This window comes from Candoia aspera, chromosome 2, assembly GCF_035149785.1.
Source record: "Candoia aspera isolate rCanAsp1 chromosome 2, rCanAsp1.hap2, whole genome shotgun sequence".
Lineage (NCBI taxonomy): Eukaryota > Metazoa > Chordata > Lepidosauria > Squamata > Boidae > Candoia > Candoia aspera.
In genome coordinates this window covers 49,267,791-49,286,282 of record NC_086154.1, presented here as the reverse complement: position 1 = coordinate 49,286,282, position 18,492 = coordinate 49,267,791, and positions in this window count along the sequence as shown.

Here is an 18,492-nt window from a genome sequence, read left to right as displayed (position 1 = left end):
GTGGTGATATATTTATTGCCGGTTTCTCTCTTTATGCTTTTTGAGAATTGCCAACCCCCTTTTAGAGACATTATTTCAAACATTATTTTGGTTTTATTTTTCTCATTACTGTATTCGTAATATTTAAAATTTCTAGTCTGGTCTTTAGTACTTTAGTGCTGTTTATGCTTTAGTGTTGTTTTAATCGTGGGTTGACTTTATACTTGATAGTATCTTTATCTGTAAGGCACTTTGGTTATTTTATATAGACTGTAGACTCAATACATTTATACTATAAACAACAGCATTCAGGAAAAAATTCAACAGTGAACTTTGGTTTGATTTTTATTTTCTGCAAAGCTTCCTATCATGCAAAGAGGTTCATTTGCAAATCCTGTTACCATAGTAACGTGCTTCTACATACAATATCAATGTATTATAATGTACACAGGATAGATGCCTCTGTGTACAGCAGTGAAGAGGGAAAAATAGCTGACATGGATTAAACAAAAAAGTAAGAATGTGTACAATCTATATAAAATTGGATTTGAGTATGAACCCAATGTCAGCCTTACAGAAATGTTCTTTGACTGTATATACCAGTGTTCCTTGGCAACTTGAAGATGTGTGGATTTCAACTCCCAGAATTCTCTAGCCAACATGGGGAATTCTGGAAGTTGAAGTCCACACATCTTCAAGTTGTCAAGGTTGAGAAGCACTGATACACGCACACTCATACCCATATTCCATTCCATATAGCCCCGCCTCAGCATCTAGCACATATTGGGGTCCACTCAAGTTGCTGACTTGCTGCCCGCCCACCCCCATCCCCGGTGTCCTTTGTGCTATGAACCCTCCGTTGGTGGTGCTCCAGCCTTTCTCGGTGTACTCCTTCCCTTGTGATCATACTCACTGGGTAATTCTGTTAGAAAGTGAACAGGGATCTCCAGTGCTATCTTGGCTCCTGAATTCTTTCAAAGGCTCTCATTGTTGCCACCAGGTGAATGTGCGAGGGCCAAGCGGAAAGGAAGACAGCAACTCTAGGGCTGGAGAGTGACAGTTTAGGATTGGGTACAGGAAGGGTTCATGGAGGAGAGCTGCCTGACTTTAGTGGCCCAGGTAATTATGCATAGGATTGCAGTCTGGATCTGCAGCTGTATGCTAGAACATGAAATGTGTAAGAAAAAAATGTTATTCAGAGAAGTGGTCCAGGAAGGAAATGATGACAGAGAAGCCAATGAAATGCCTCTTCAAGCTGAACTATAATTGGACAATTGGAAAGTATATAGGCCATTTCCCCCCAACCTAACAGTTTGTTTACATTTTCCCACATGTGTAATACGGTAAATCCTTATTACTGCAACTAAAGTATGTGAGTTAGTAATCTGTTTGTTAATAGTCTTCTGCTCAGTCAGTGAGAGGTTTCTGTGGTCATCAGCAAATGGGACCTTTTAATTTTGTATATATCCTCTCTGCTGCACCATGACAGTGAAACAAATATCTGGCATGTATTACATATTTCCACTCTTAATTAACTAGACCCTGTTTCTCAACATGGTATTAATTCACAATGTGTTTCTCAAGTTTAAATGGAAAATGATGTCTTGAAGGAAAGCCGTGTAACCAAATCAAATGAATTTGTCGAAAAAGTTGCCAGACAATATTTTGAGAAAGAAATCTCCTGTCCCATGTTGAATGCAACAGCCATGAAAACAACTTCTGTATCATCACCGGCAAAGATATAAAATGGTCTTCCCCGACTGGGTGCAGGCCATCTAGATGTGCTGACTTAGGGTTCCCATCATTGCCAACCAGCCAAAGTATCTGAAGGGCAGTACCCTGGGGAAACAGAATGAAATCAAGATGCTAGTAGCATAAATATGCATACATTGCTTTCCTTTACTGCGTGTTTAAACATATCTCTGTGTATTTCACTTCTCCTTGTGCAGTTTGATGTAGCTAATAACAGAAACAATCACACAAATAATGGCAAATCTTCCAAATAACAAAACATTTCACCAGACTGGCAAACTAATGAATAAAACCATTTAAAAATCACAGGATTGAAAATATCACAGATTTAGTTGGATTATACAGAAGGATGATATGGCAAGAGCAAGGCTTAGTAATGCAATGCAGTCCTTTCCAATAAGGAAGATCTAGCTCTCTGAAGAAAGCACACCCACAGGGAAGACATGAAATGTCTAATTTTTAACTGAGAAGTTTCAGATTTTGACCATTTGGGGGAGTGGGAAGGAGGAGTTCTTGTTCCAATCAGGTGCAGGAAGAGGCACCTGACTGGAACCTTCAGTGATCTTAATGCTAAACATTCAACATTTAGAGCTCAACACAGTAACAAAGAGGGAGCCCAGTTTACTTATCTCAGCAGGGGTGGTTGTACTCCAGTCAACAACATAAGTAAAGGTAAAGGTTTCCCTTGACGTAAAGTCCAGTCGTGTCCGACTCTAGGGGGCGGTGCTCATCTCCGTTTCAAAGCCTTGGAGCCGGCGTTGTCCATAGGACACTTCCGGGTCATGTGGCCAGCATGACTCACGGAACGCCGTTACCTTCCCGCCGAAGCGGTCAACAACATAATCATGTTCTAACAAGTTGAAGTTTCCTTCCTTCAAAAGTAAATGCCTGGCTGTATGTGGAGAAAGATTTTCCAGCATTCTTTTCAGAAGCGTTGCTTATTTGGATACTGGATTACAGGGTTGTTGTTGTTTTACAGAGCTAGTTTTATACAAGTTAAATAAAGATCTCTGCTAGTTTTGCTAGTATGGAGTAAGTAAGTCATAATGATTTAATGTCTGTATATTATAAATAGCTCAACAGATTAGGCCCCCAGAAACTACAGAGGGCACCTGAGGATTTTGCAACAGCTCTGGGCTGCCAGGATTGAACCAAAGGACAGACAGATCCATCAAGTATTTCAAGTCAGTGAAACCTAATTTACCCACTTCCTTCAAATTACCACATCTCAAGGGTGACATTATCTCCAACCCAGAAATTTTGGGGTTTTTTGTTTTGTTTTTTTGTTTTAATCAAAGGAAGTAGGCATCCAAAAGATAGCTCAATGTTCTTGATTTTATGGGAACTCAGATTGCAGATTGCGATTTCCCACAGCTTTTATTTTCTAAAGAGAGTTTGAAGAAGTTATGTGAGAAGGCAGGCAGGCAGGCAGGCAGGCAGGCAGGTGACTGCACTGTTCTGCACTGAACTGGCATCAGCAGATGAATAAAAACCTGAGAATGGAATGGGAAGAATGACATGCAGGAGCACAGGGAGTGATATCAGGGTAAGCCAGCTGACCCCAATAACTGTGTTGCGAAATGATATGACTCAAATAAAGGACTCTTAGAACTGATTCTGACAGTGAAAAATGGGGCTTACATTACTCGAGCTAGGGGAGAAAAAAGCCAGATTCCATGATTGTGATCTGGCTTTGTTTGAATTTTCAGGGAGACAAATGCACACATGCTTGATTGCATTTTCAGTGGGGAGAAGGGGAGGGAATCCACCAAGTTGTCTTTCAGTTCTTTCTACATTTTCTCACAGTATGAATTAATCACATTTAATAATACTAATTATATACTTTGTGCATACCAAATTCCTCTATAAACTGTGGAAAAATATGAAGACATTTTCAGGCCTGGAGCTAGTTTGACAATGAGTCTGTGTATGTGAGTCTGTAATTGCTTGTCGTATGTCATAGTTGGATCTAATTATTCTTTGTAGCTTTGCTCATGTGCTTTGCTGGTAATTTACACTTCCAGGAAAACTGTTGTGCAATACTGTGACATGAAGAGGGGGTGCTTGACTCCGCAAAATTAAATTCAGACCACTGGTACAAACAAATCTGACATCTGTGATTGCAGCAGGCTTTTGATACTGATCAAATGACCTCTGACTCATGCAATGGCCTAAGGTCCCGAATGGGTAGAAAGCATAAGAAAACTAACCCACCAAGCTGATGAGGGTCAGTATCTCTTTACTGTCCAGATAATTGTTGTTTTATCATTCTTTGACATTCTGCTGAAAGGCTTGGATATGATTGCAACTCTGTGTCTGCCCCTGGAGCAGCCTTGCCGATGCCCTCTTCTGTAGGCATCCAAGAATGCAAACTAGGGAAGGCGTAGCAAGAACAGTGGGGAGCCCAGGTGGCAGCCCAGGGTTTTTCATGTACTAAGCAGCAAGCCAAACACTGTCAGGGTGCAGAGCAAGAGGCTTTGTGCAAATTGCATGAGGGATTTAAGGGATGCCTTAAGAATTCAGTATTACCCATTCCAGTAAGCAGACACTTCCATGCACACTAGTGATAGCAGCAGAAAATGAAAAGGCCTTGCACCCTCCATCGGCCATTTTAGTTTTCACACAATACATTTGTGGTCTCAGCCAAGTATGTCACTGTCCTAAGACGGTGGAAGAACTGAAGTGGAGGACATTGGTGCGTTGCTCACTTGCAGGCAGTTTAGTCAGAATAGCTTTTGGAAGGAGTGAAGCAGAGGCATTAAATGGCAAGTATATTTTTGTACTTATTCCAGCTTTTGGAAAAACAAATGATTATTGATTCTGCTCAAGAGTTTTGTGTTCTTTTTGTCACAAGGAGGAAAGTGGCACAGGTAGAGATATTTTGGTTATGTTTGTATCAAAAGATTTCCATAACTAAAGAGCTATAGTGCTTTTAGATATTACATGCAAGTGTTGGAAGTGGGGCCCAGCCTACATGATTTCCATCTTTCGAGTAGATCATTCTGAAAGCAACTGTGTGAGTTCTGAAAACAGCATTTTCTGCTATGTAGCAGTAAGCGATGGGTGACCTTTCTTTCTAGTTATGGCCTTATTATTAACTCTGCTATAATTGCCAGACATGTAATAAAGATGCTTCTTTCTAATGCTTAGAACAAACCCAGAAACATACCTTCCGGCTCAGAGAGAAGAGAAGCATTTAGTTTCTATAAGACCTATAGACCTATTGATGGAAAATAAAATAAAGGTGTGAAGACCAAATTTAATGTGGTAAGCATCTCTGCCTCTAAGAGATTTACTAATCCCCATGTAACAAACTGATATGAAAGATTCCTCAGTGGCAAACACACTACTCACTCTGGCACTTATTGGCCAGCAGCATATACTGAAAGAGCCAGATAAAATGAGAATTAATTTTACTTTCATGTCCCTATAGACGTGATGCTCAAGGCATTGCTATTAAACTACAAGTTTTGCAAGCTTCAGATAAGCTACTGCCTCTCAAAATCCCTAAGCAAGTTTTCTTTGTGTCTTTAAGGCAGGAAAAAATAAAAATAAACCCTTGTGGCTTCCATTATGAGACATAAATATCAAAATTCAGAATGTTTCCATTATGAGGAATTGTTGAAAGTGTCTTTTTTTTATCAAGGCATACAAGAAAATGAAGACATAATCAAGAAGAAACAGAATTGAAAGCAGAAGGAATGCCACTACTGATTAGGAGCTGGGTGGTAGTGTCAAACAACAGCACATTTTATTGGGACGATTGCATCAAGACAATGAAGAAAGACAGGAAGATACATTTTACAGATCAGTGCCATTTAGATGTTTATATGTATCTGTTTGTATGAGGGAAGGAATAGGACAGATCAACACCATCTCATCTGCTAGTTCAGTGGCTGATCTAAAAGTATAGGGGAAATATCTAGGATGCAGTCTGCCAAACGCGAAAATGGAACATATCAATATTTTTATACAGAAGTGGTCAGAGATGACAGGGGCTTGAATCCAGCATCTGAAAGCTACAGAATGTCTTGGAGTTACACTTAGCCTTTTTTAGTGCCCTAAGGCTGCAATTGTTACTGGAAAGTAAAGCATGCCAAATTTAAATGTATAGGATTGTGCTTTCAGATATAAAAGCTCTGGATAAGAACTATAATTCATGCTTTGTGTGAAAAATATCAGACAGAATTGAGAAACAGCCTGTCTGACACATGGGACAGGCTTTGCTAACTGTAGACCAGGGATATGCCTTTGGATAGCATGCCAGGGTCTCTGGGTTTTGTGGCACATTGACACCATGTTATGTTCCCTTGCTATATATAATATTGGGCTAGATCAGTGATTTTCAATCTTGGCAATTTTAAGATGTGTAGACCTCAACTCACAGAATTCTGGGAGTTGAAGTCCACACACCTTAAAATTGCCAAGTTTGAAAAACACTGGGTCAGATAGACATAATTCCTTTGTTTATATACATCTTGGACATTTTATTCTGTGTGTAAAAAAAGTAGTTGGGGGAAAAAAACAGAAAGAAGGGAAAAAAGTGAAACACTTGATATATGGGATAGAAAACAAGGTCCTCCAGGTGGAGTTTGTATAAAGAGCTATAAAGAGGAAGCCAACCTAAGCTCTTAAAGCTAATGATGGAAAACAACGTTATTCTACCTGAAGTGAAGCAAGGAAGTTTGGTCCAAAATGTATTTCACATGATCTGGAAAATGAGAGATACGGTTTATGCAAATGGTACTAAATTGGCAGGAACGACTAAGAGGACATTTTGGTTTTCACATATTGATTGATTCATCTTCCTATGAAGAAACCTAAGCTTGTCTAATAGTTGATGAGCCTGGTTAAAAAACAGTGCATGTACTAGATATTGCATGTACTAGATATTTTTTTGAAAGGCCCAATGGCTCTCAGAAAAGACTGATAAAAGTGCTTTTGGCAGAGTATGTTAAGTTTAGCACATGTGTTTCTATCTCTTATTAAAATATATAGAATATTTTCTTCTTTCTTTTTTAGAATATCCTGGGAACAATTATAAAGCACAAGTGCAAGGTATATCTGGAAATCATTTGCCAAGGCACCTTGCCACCCCCCCACCCCCCACCCCCCACCCACCCACGGACACGGACACACACACAGCTTTTGCACTGCACGTTTGGATGTAGAAGCTTTTTCCCATTTTCTACATGACTTTCCTTTCTTCCCTTCTCTGCCTCCAGCTTGGCTCAGAGAGATTGTACATTAGATATAAAGCAGTTTCCTTTTAGACACTCTTTGCCATCACCAATCTAAATCCCCAATAAGATGCAGATATAGATAAATGTGGACCCCATTTTACTTTATCTTACACTTAGGAACAGTTCCAAATCTTTTGCATTTCATATTATTGCCAACTAAACAGCCATATTTTCCCCAAACCCAGTTTGGAGACTTTAACATGATTGCTCCTCATTTCCTCAGCTGCACTGGTGCCAAATTCCCCCCATGTCAGTATCCATATACATGCATCCATGTGTATACACATTCCTCCAGACACATTCAGTTAGATAAAGTCCCATGGAAACTGGAAATATGAAGTATACAGATGTGGAATATACAGTTCTCTCAAGTGGCCTGGAAAGAGAATTAGAACAGCATTGTTTGGCTCATGAGCCTAATTTGTTCAATTAGTCTGAACAGAATCAGGAAAGGCAACTCTCTCCTCAGCAGTAACAGCAGAAAAATTAACACAACAGCAAAGAATTTTGATGAATCGTTCAATTAACATTTGGCGTATTCAGTCTGACCACCATTTCTTGGCTATGAATAAAGTATTTCCTTATGGTTACTTTTGTCTACGCAGATTCCTATTTTGGGAATGTGAATGTTTGTATTTATACGGTACATCAGTATTCCCAAATTTACTTCTTGTTCTTTCTCTGCTTTTCTTTTCTGCCTTATTATCTTTTTTTTTTTTTTACTGTTAGTATGTATCCAGGGGTGTCAGTGGGGTATGGCAAAAAAAGTCAAGATGGTGCTGTGATGGTTTAATTGAAGCTCTGCCTATGTTTTATGTGCACTGCATATAAAAATGGTTAGAGCTTCGGTTGCACCATCATGGCCATTATTTGGACTTTTTTGATACTCTGTGGACACTCCTATATGTATTTCCTCATTAAAAAAATTGGGGGAGGAAGAAAGGCAGTGCCCTTCTTAAGCAGATCTCCCCCCGCTCCATGCCATCCTCCCTAGTCCCAATATGTATGGATGCTTCTCAAAAGATGTTGCTATGACATATTTTCAGAAGTAGGAGCTGAAAAGGAACTAGTACCTCTGCTTCTGTAGATGGGATCTCTCAACCCAACTTTGGCCTCACTTGCTTTTAGAAGAGTCTAGCTTCTTTAGTATTTTAAAAAAACAAACTTCTGATCATGCTTTGCCCTCTCAGCTTCTGTTTTAGACTATGAAACTTTTGTTTACATTGTTGTTGTTACACCAACTTAGTCACCTAATATCAGATTTTTGTAACATCTATGCCAAATTTTAATTATTTGAGTTGTTAATCCATATACATCCTGCATCCTGCTTCTGTTTTCAAAATTACTAGTATCTGGCAGAAGTTGTTTAGAAAGGTGAAAGAATTCCACTTCTAGATTTGCTACCAAAATGTACCTAAAATAACATCTGAGATGAATTTTGATCTTGTGCTCGGGAAACATTTCACAAGGAGTCCAGGATGGCTTCCAGCATTAGTTCTCTAACTTGCATGCCTTGGTCATCCATTATCAGTCAGCATGTTGGCACAGTGAAGGCTGCTACAAATTTTAGCAGAAGTTTTATTTTGAGGACTGGAGCACAAAGTGACCTGAATGCTCAATGTAAGTGATGCCTTGGCTTAAGTCCAGTTTTTCTAACAAGATATTCTTGAACATTTGCTTGGATATTGTATTATTTCTACATTGCTAGAATACATCTGAGCATGCAATAAACCAATAAAATCTGGTTTAAATCCCTGTATGGATTTAAAGTACATATCAGTAAGTAGTAAAGATATTCACTATGTATTAGGGTTTTTTACAACTTATCACGTGCATTCATATTATGATCTCTGTGTGGTCGAGTCACTCTATACATCATTATAAATGGAATAACAAAGAAAGTATAGTTGCAAAATAATATTTTCTAATGCCATTATATTTAGGCAGGAGGACCCTTTGGTCTTTATTTTGGCATATAAAGGTATTGGATCAAATGCTATCCTTGGAAGCTGCAAACATTAAGTCATAAGAGCAGCAGTTTCAATCTGGAAAACCTGAATTAATGGCATCTTTATAGGCTATTCTTTATTTTGAATACTCTCTTCCTCTTGGATAATTCTAATACTTCAGTGCTCTAACCCACTGGGGGGAAAGGTTTGGATGGAAGAATACCTACGCATGCATATTCCTAGTTTAAGAAATAAATTATATATGTATGTGGGAGCTGAGAATATGTCTTACTAACTTGATGCAACATCTGGGATTTTCTGTATAGATCATGTGGTCTAGACTGGATTGAAACTTGCAGTGTTAAACTATAAAATGTTCTTTATAAATAATTTAGCAAATAGAGGATTCAACACAAAGTAATCTAAATCTAAGTCCTTCTTTGTCCAAAGAAGGATCTATGCCACTAGGTGTGAATCTTAATTGCAACCATCTGTGGAGTTCTTGGAGATGAGGGTACCCCATCCACATCCCCTTGCATGAAGGAGGAACTTGGAGAATGGATTTGATTGTGAGTAGGGATTAACCAAAGTGTCAGAAAAACAGGGGAGAATGGGGTATGAGGGCAGTCTGGCTATAACATCTGTTGCCCCAGTAATTGCCATGCTTGATTTAACTGATCCACCTAGCTTAGGTGGTGTCCCCTTCCTTCCTTGTTGTTCCATGTGTATCTCCTCTGAAGCTCCAAACTCAGTGGAAGAGGGTAGCCATCTCAGACAGAAGACATGTACTTGCTTATCTACAAGAACCTTCAGACAACCTCAAAGGGAAAAAGTATGGAAATATGCAACCTGGCCATTGCAGGTATTGAACGAAAGGTTCTTCAGTACCATATCTTGTTCTTCAGTTGCAAATTAAACATTCACTGTCCAGTAAATGTTTAATCTTAAATGAAAGTGATGACTTCCATATCATGGAAACCTGGCTCAGAGAAGAGAGGAAGTTCATCTTTCCCAGCTCTGTTCTTTGGCAGAAAGGCAGGATGTAAATTCTAGGAATAGCTAGATGTATTCTATCCCCAGCCCAGCAGGGTTGTGTCACCAGTTGTTTTGGAGTTGGGAACAATGTCCACACCAGTATGAGTCCTTAAGGCTTTCTTCTAAGATGCTATAAGAAAATAGCAGAATGATTCAACAGAATTTACCCCAAGTTATAATTTAAGGGAAAACTGGTACAGAATGCTTTCAAATACAGTACAGATAAATCAATCCATAATTGCAAAAATAAATAAAACATATAATAAATATGCTGGAAATGTTGTGATACAGAAAAAGAAAACATTTTATCATATGGTAGTAGGCATTTCATGGGGGTTTCTAAACAGCTTATATAGACTCTGAACCACCATTAATTCACACCTGTCTTCATTGATCTTATTTCACTGGATTTTATCCATGACAAGAAGGATGAGTGCATCTTCTTTATTTATTCAATTTATATAGCCACCCATCTCACATTCATGACTCTGGGTGGCTTACAATTAAAACATAAACAGCACAAAAAAAAATAAAAATAAAAAAATAGAACAGCCATACAAACATTAAAAACAATTAAACAATTAAGTCTAACTCACAATTTTGTTTGTGTGTCTTGGAACTTTCTGGTTATAGGGTGAGCTGAATGGTATACATTCCCCACCCCTAATTTTCATCTTCAGCTTTATTTAAGATGTCCTACTTACATTACTTCAGCAAAGGATCGTTACCTTGCCGTGGTGCTGGAGCTTGAGCACCTCAATGATGCCATGAGCTAAACCGTGAAGGGCCACCCAAGACGGGAAGGTCATGACAGAGAGGTCAGACTAAATGCGATCCCTGGGGAAGGTAACAGCAACCCACCCCAGTATTCTTGCCGTGAAAACTATATGGATCAGTACAACCAAAGATGTGTCGGTATACCATCGGAAGATGAGACTCCCAGGTCGGAAGATGCTACTGGGGAGGAACAGAGGATGAGTTCAACTAGCCCCAGACGTGATGACGCAGCTAGCTCAAAGCCGAAAGGACGGCTAGCGGCCGACGGTGCTGGTGGTGAATGGCAAATCCGATGTTCTAAGGATCAACAGACCATTGGAACCTGGAATGTAAGATCTATGAGCCAGGGCAAATTGGATGTGGTTATTGGTGAGGTGTCAAGATTAAAGATAGACATTCTGGGCATCAGTGAACTGAAATGGACTGGAATGGGCCACTTCACATCAGATGACCACCAGATCTACTACTGTGGACAAGAGGACCACAGAAGAATTGGAGTAGCCTTCATAATTAATAGTAAAGTGGCTAAAGCAGTGCTTGGATACAATCCAAAAAACGATAGAATGATCTCAATTCGAATTCAGGGCAAGCCATCTAACATCACAGTGATCCAAATATACGCCCCAACCACAGATGCTGAAGAAGCTGAAGTAGAGCAGTTCTATGAGGATCTGCAGCACCTACTGGACAACACACCTAAAAGAGATGTTATTTTCATCACAGGAGACTGGAATGCTAAGGTGGGCAGTCAAATGACACCTGGAATTACAGTTAAGCATGGCCTGGGAGAACAAAACGAAGCAGGACATAGGCTGATAGAATTTTGCCAAGACAACTCACTCTGCATAACAAATACTCTCTTCCAGCAACCTAAGAGACGGCTTTATACATGGACTTCCCCAGATGGACAACACAGAAATCAGATTGACTACATCCTTTCCAGCCAAAGGTGGCGGACATCTATACAGTCGGTAAAAACAAGACCTGGAGCTGACTGTAGTTCAGATCACAAACTCTTCTTGCACAATTTAGTTTCAGACTAAAGAGATTAGGGAAGACCCAGAGATCAGCTAGATATGAGCTCACTAATATTCCTAAGGAATATGCAGTGGAGGTGAAGAATAGATTTAAGGGCCTGGACTTAGTAGATAGGGTCCCGGAAGAACTATAGACAGAAGTCCGCAACATGCCAGGAAATTTGGAAAACACAAGAGTGGCCATCAGACTGGAAAAAATCAACTTATATCCCCATACCAAAAAATGGAAACACTAAAGAATGTTCAAACTATTGAACAGTGGCACTCATTTCACATGCCAGTAAGGTGATGCTCAAGATCCTGCAAGGTAGACTTCAGCAATTCATGGAGCGAGAATTGCCAGATGTACAAGCTGGGTTTAGAAAAGGCAGAGGAACTAGGGACCAAATTGCCAATATCCGCTGGATAATGGAAAAAGCCAGGGAATTTCAGAAAAACATCTATTTCTGTTTTATTGACTATTCTAAAGCCTTTGACTGTGTGGACCATAACAAATTGTGGCAAGTTCTTAGTGGTATAGGGATACCAAGTCATCTTGTTGGCCTCCTGAAGAATCTGTATAACAACCAAGTAGCAACGGTAAGAACAGACCACAGAACAACGGACTGGTTTAAGATTGGGAAAGGAGTACAGCAGGGCTGTATACTCTCACCCTACCTATTCAACTTGTATGCAGAACACATCATGCGACAGGCTGGGCTTGAGGAATCCAAGGCTGTTGGAGTTAAAATCGCTGGAAGAAACATTAACAATCTCAGATATGCAGATGATACCACTTTAATGGCTGAAAGCGAAGAGGAACTGAGGAGCCTTATGATGAAGGTGAAAGAAGAAAGTGCAAAAGTTGGCTTGCAGCTAAACCTCAAAAAAACCAAGATTATGGCAACCAGCTTGATTGATAACTGGCAAATAGAGGGAGAAAACATAGAGGCAGTGAAAGACTTTGTATTTCTAGGTGCGAAGATTACTGCAGATGCTGACTGCAGTCAGGAAATCAGAAGACGCTTAATCCTTGGGAGAAGAGCAACGGCAAATCTAAATAAAATATTTAAGAGCAGAGACATCACACTGACAACAAAGGTCCGCATCGTTAAAGCAATGGTATTCCCAGTAGCAACATATGGCTGCGAGAGCTGGACCATAAGGAAGGCTTTGAGAAGGAAGATAGATGCTTTTGAACTGTGGTGTTGGAGGAAAATTCTGAGAGTGCCTTGGACTGCAAGAAGATCAAACCAGTCCATCCTCCAGGAAATAAAGCCAGACTGCTCACTTGAGGGAATGATATTAAAGGCAAAACTGAAATACTTTGGCCACATGATGAGAAGACAGGACACCCTGGAGAAGATGCTGATGCTAGGGAGAGTGGAAGGCAAAAGGAAGAGGGACCAACCAAGGGCAAGATGGATGGATGATATTCTAGAGGTGATGGACTCATCCCTGGGGGAGCTGGGGGTATTGACAACCGACAGGAAGCTTTGGCATGGGCTGGTCCATGAAGTCACGAAGAGTCAGAAGCGACTGAACGAATAAACAACAAACACTTACATTAAGTATTTGATTCCCTTTACAGGTTAATTCTGGGCTAGGTGTTAATTTGCGACAGAGAAAATCTCTTACTGATATTAAATAATTTATCTCAGATGGCCCTTTAAAAGTTCCAAGGGACAGCTTAATTCATCTTTCCCAGGTGATCCAGGTTTGTCACTATGTGACACACATTTAAAGTTGCTTTTGGATGTGTATATCTTCAGTGAAATGCTGTGAAGACTGGGCTCTTCACCCAGGCTTTCGGCGAGGGAGAGTGAGACCCCGCTTCATTGCACTTGCCATCCTTTTTTCTGAGTTTTTTATATTTTATTGCAATTTGTTTTCCTGATTGTTGTGAGCCACCCAAAGTCATTGAGAGCTGGGCGGCAGACAAGTTTAGTAAATCATCACCACCATCATCATCATCATCTTGAGCATAGTATATTATTTTAATTGCATAATTATATAATTATATAATAATCTTGTACATAATAATGTTGAACATATTATGGTTGATCGCACACAGCCAGATGTTTAGACTGGATTTGGCATTTTTGTCCACTTATTGAGTCCTTCCCAAGGACCTGGGATAGGCAGATGTTGTTTAATAATATTAAAGGTATCATCTATTATTATTATTATTATTATTATTCCCTATATACTGCTATCTTCTGCTCATATCATTAAGTAGGGGATGCCATTGTGCTTGCTGACCCACCCGACCAATCAGTCATTGTTCTTGTGGTTCTCCAAGCAAATGAAGCAGTGATTTTCCTTGACACCCATTCACTGGTCCTTCTCCCATTGCATCTGATAGTCTCAGCTCCTGGAACAATGTTCCCCAACCTCCAAAAAATAGGTCACTAGTGGTTTGCCCGCTCTACATCTGTTTTCTGGAAACTGCTACAGTATATTGTGGATGCTTGCCAAGTAACTGAATACATGTCTGAGTGCATGAATTGTAAACAAAATAGTTGGTCTGTGTACTCCATGTAAGTATGCTACATGCATATACTGTATATTGAAGAAGAGGGAGGAATATGATTGATTGAGCATATAAGTGAATGAACTCTGTGGAGGGCAGAAATGACATTAGTAGATTTGCTTGAAGGTGGAAGAGTAGGATAATCACAGAGACAAAAATTGTATTCTACCCATGCAGAAATATGAAATCTGGGCATTTGAATGGTATCACGAAGCTAAGTTCTGAAAAAAAGCTGGACTTTTTGCAGCATGGAAAGTCATAGAAGAAGGATGCAAAGAAATTGGAATAACTGCAGGCATCTTACGTTATCATCAGGGCAGGACATTATAGTGGTATGGTAAGACATCCATCTGGAAGACCTCATTGAGAGAAATATTGTGGGATAGGAGAAACTGCACCTGGCAGGATTGTATTTTTTTTTCCTGTCCTATTGAAGAGAGATATGCATTGGACTAATATCACCTCTAACTAGCTAAAATAACACATTGCTTATGTGACTCAAATGGAATTCTTTTCTATAGTTCCAATATCTCAGAATTTATAAAACTTCTTGATAAAGGACAGAAAAAAGGTTACTTCCAATGAAAGGCAACCACTATTTTTGGAACTGTGCTAATTACTTCTATAACTATCCTGAGATATTTTAATACAATAAAGCTCGAGGAATTCCTTTAATCTGTACATTATACAAACTTCCATTACCATTTTATCTTTTCACAGTCCTCCCCCCTCCCCCCTCCCCTGAAAAATTCTGGATGGCCTTTCCCACAACTCCAGCAGCAATTGTTACTCAGATTACAACTCATTTTCAATTTATATAGTTCTAAATACCATTGATGACATATTTTGAGTACATTTTCTCCCAAATTTGAAGCTATTAGATTGCTAAAAGCATATTTCCCCAAATCCATTGCCAAATACATTAGAGGACTAAGATCCTTATGTCTTTCTCATGTTTCTTGAAAAAGCCTGTAAGTTTAATGTTTTCAGAAACTGAGTGTTCGGGTGAGATGTGCTAAATATTCAGTTTGTGCTGGTTCTCTAATTGTGGCATAGTTTGCTTCACAGCAAAAACAGTACGTGAAATTCTTTCTGATAATCCGTATCCCAAGTCTATGGAAGGTGTGCCTTGTTTTTCTAGTGGCTGGAACTATGCCATTATTAGTATGGTATTTGGCAGAGATTTTAATCTTCATAATTAAATATACCTAGTTTTATTTTATTAGAAATATGTAATGCTTTTATGTTGATTCTTGTGTAATTCTTTCAGTCATGCTGTTGGGAGCTATCCTGCAATAACTATCCAATTATCAACAAACTTGAATAAAAAACTTTGAAACCATGGCTTCATTTGTGGGTAGATATTTTCTGGGTTGCTTTGTTTTATTTTGCTGGTGATAAGAGCAGTCTTGTGTTCTAGTTTACTGAGGGCACTATTTCATTTGATGGCATCCTATATTGAAAGGGCATCTGGTTCCGTATAAAGGACTATGAAAAGAGAGATCAGAGATCTTGAAATTGCCTATCAACAGTTAGACGCTGAGTAGCATGCACTGATCTCCAGGCCACAAACTTTCCAAATCTTGTGGCATGGACAGAATTTAAAGCATAGTGAATTTTTCCCTAACATTTTCATCTATACATTTACATTACAAGGTCCAAAATTTTGCAGATCTGTATCTTTTGTGTGTGTGTGTGAGGGTGATACATAAGTCACCAACTGATGGATGAATATGATTTTGCTGGTGGGTATTCCACCAAAGTAATACTTAGAAATGTCTGTGCTTTTAAACCGGTTTTCTTGGCACGTGTATTGCTGTCATGTGAATTGCTTATTTGCAGACATTAAAAACAGCTGTATTTCATCACCTGTGCTATTTTTAAACTTTCATGTTTTGAGCTATGATACAGCTTTGATTTCAAATAGATGAAAATGTCATACAAATCTGTATTAGATAATAAATGCTATTAATCTGTCTTGAAAAAAAAACTTAGTTTAAGAATACATTCGGATACATTCTTAAATGCTGGCTGTCTAATCATTCTGAATAGATTAGAATGGTATCTCCATAGGTCAGTAGTCATACTAGTATATCGTTTCATAGATGTTTCAGATTATTTTATCAAGCTGAGAATATGCACATTCTTTGCAACAAAAATATTACTCTGTCAACTTTTTATTGTAAACAAATATTGTAAAAGTTAATTGACTTCTGGCTGTGAATTGATACGAGTGCCTTTACATCTCTTATGTCTTGCTCTTTTATTTTGGCAACAAATGAAATTCAATTCCCACCTTTCAAAACAAACTAACAGTGTAGGTTTGTTGGTTTGTTTTTAAGGAAGGAAGGATTCTGTTCCATGGGGATTTTTCACTGGTTGCTCTAGGACAGTGTTTTTCAAACTTGGCAACTTTAAATTATATGGACTTGAACTCCCAGAATTCCTCAGCCAGCATGCTAGCTGGGAAATTCTGGGAGCTGAAGTCCACATATCTTTGTTACCATGTTTGAAAAACTCTGCTCTAGGAGAAGTCCTTTTCTGTAGTTAAAATACCTTTTCTTTTGCTTGAAGACATGGATTTGAATGATACTAGATGAGCTGGTACAAAGAGCACTGCACTATGTGTGATGTCATAGAAACCCTACTATGTTTAAAGAGTCTTCAATATTTAGAAACATGTTAAAAATAAACAAATGCAAACCCAATTGCAAACTTTGAGCTCTCCCTATGTTGAAGACCAGGGTGGTAGAATTTGCTGATCAGTTCTATCATCTTTATTGCATTTCTATTGTTGAAAGTCAGATGCATTATCTTTCATACACTTGACTCTGAACGTCTAGAGCAAGAGACTGCTGAATTTGGATAGCTTCCCCAAGTAATGTAGTTTGTTTATTTATTTAGAACATTTATGTTGCTGCCCAACTCAAAAAAAGTGACTCTGGGCAGTGTCCAAAATCATTAAACAAAAATACAAAAGAAAAATATCACACACCATCAAGCAAACTAAAGCAATTAAATGAAGATCAGGACTAAAATATACTTTATCTCACCAACTGGAAACTCTACTCTACTCATTCCTACCTGACTCAATCCTACCAAGACCAAGTGGCTGTGGGTGTTTGGGCCACCCAGATCTGGGGATATTCCACCTTTGACCTTGGCTCGGGTAGCTTAAGATCAGTATGCAATCTGGGGATCTTCCTGGACTCACAGCTCCTGCTTGAAGGGCAGGTGTCAACTGTGGCCAGGAAGGCCTTTGCCCAACTTCATCTGGTGCACCAGTTGCACCCTTTCCCAGATTGGAGGGTCCTTCAGACAATCAGTCAGGTCCTAGTCAACTTGCAGCTTGACTATTGCAACACACTCTGCATAGGGCTGCCCTTGAAGACTGAAGGAAGCGTCATATGCTTCAGAAAGCAGTGGTGCAAGCAGTGATGGGCATGCCTTGGTAGGCCCGTGTAACACCTCTGCTTCGTGAGCTGCACTGGTTGCTGGTTTGCTTCTTGGTGTGATTTAAAGTGCTGGATGTTACCTATAAAGCAGTACATAACATAGGACCTGGTTACTTGAGGTACTGCCTGTTTCCCATAGCATCTGACCAGCTGATTCAATCTGGCAGGGTTGGGGTGCTCCAGGTTTCTTCAATTAAACAATTCTATCTCTTGGGACCCTGGAAGTGTGGCTTCTCTGACTCTGGGCAGCCCCTGCCCTCTGGAATGAGGTTCCCCCTGAGATCCAAATGGCCCCCATTCTCCTGTTATTTGAAAGAGCCATGAAGACTTGGCTCTTCACCCAGGCCTTTGGCGAGGGAGACCCCTTGCCTCATCATACTTCCCATATTTTATTTTGATCCTTTAAGTTTTATAGATTGGATTGCAATTTCTTTATTTGATTTCCATCTGTCAATTACAAAAGGCCACACTGCTTGGATCCACACATATACTACCCTGATACATTATGACATCCTAGGTTCTCAAGAATGAAGGCCAACACCAGCTAAAGAACTGTGATTTCATGTTGTGAATAATAATAATAATAATAATAATAATAATTTATCCCAATTTTCTTTGCTTTCCAAAGAGAAGGGGCACTTTAAAGGCCCAAGTAGTAGGCCTGTAGATGGAAATGACACATGGAGTAACAGCAACCTCATAATACTCAGGTGGTCAGCACTGAAGTTTAGCCTGAGCAAGTTTCCAAATATA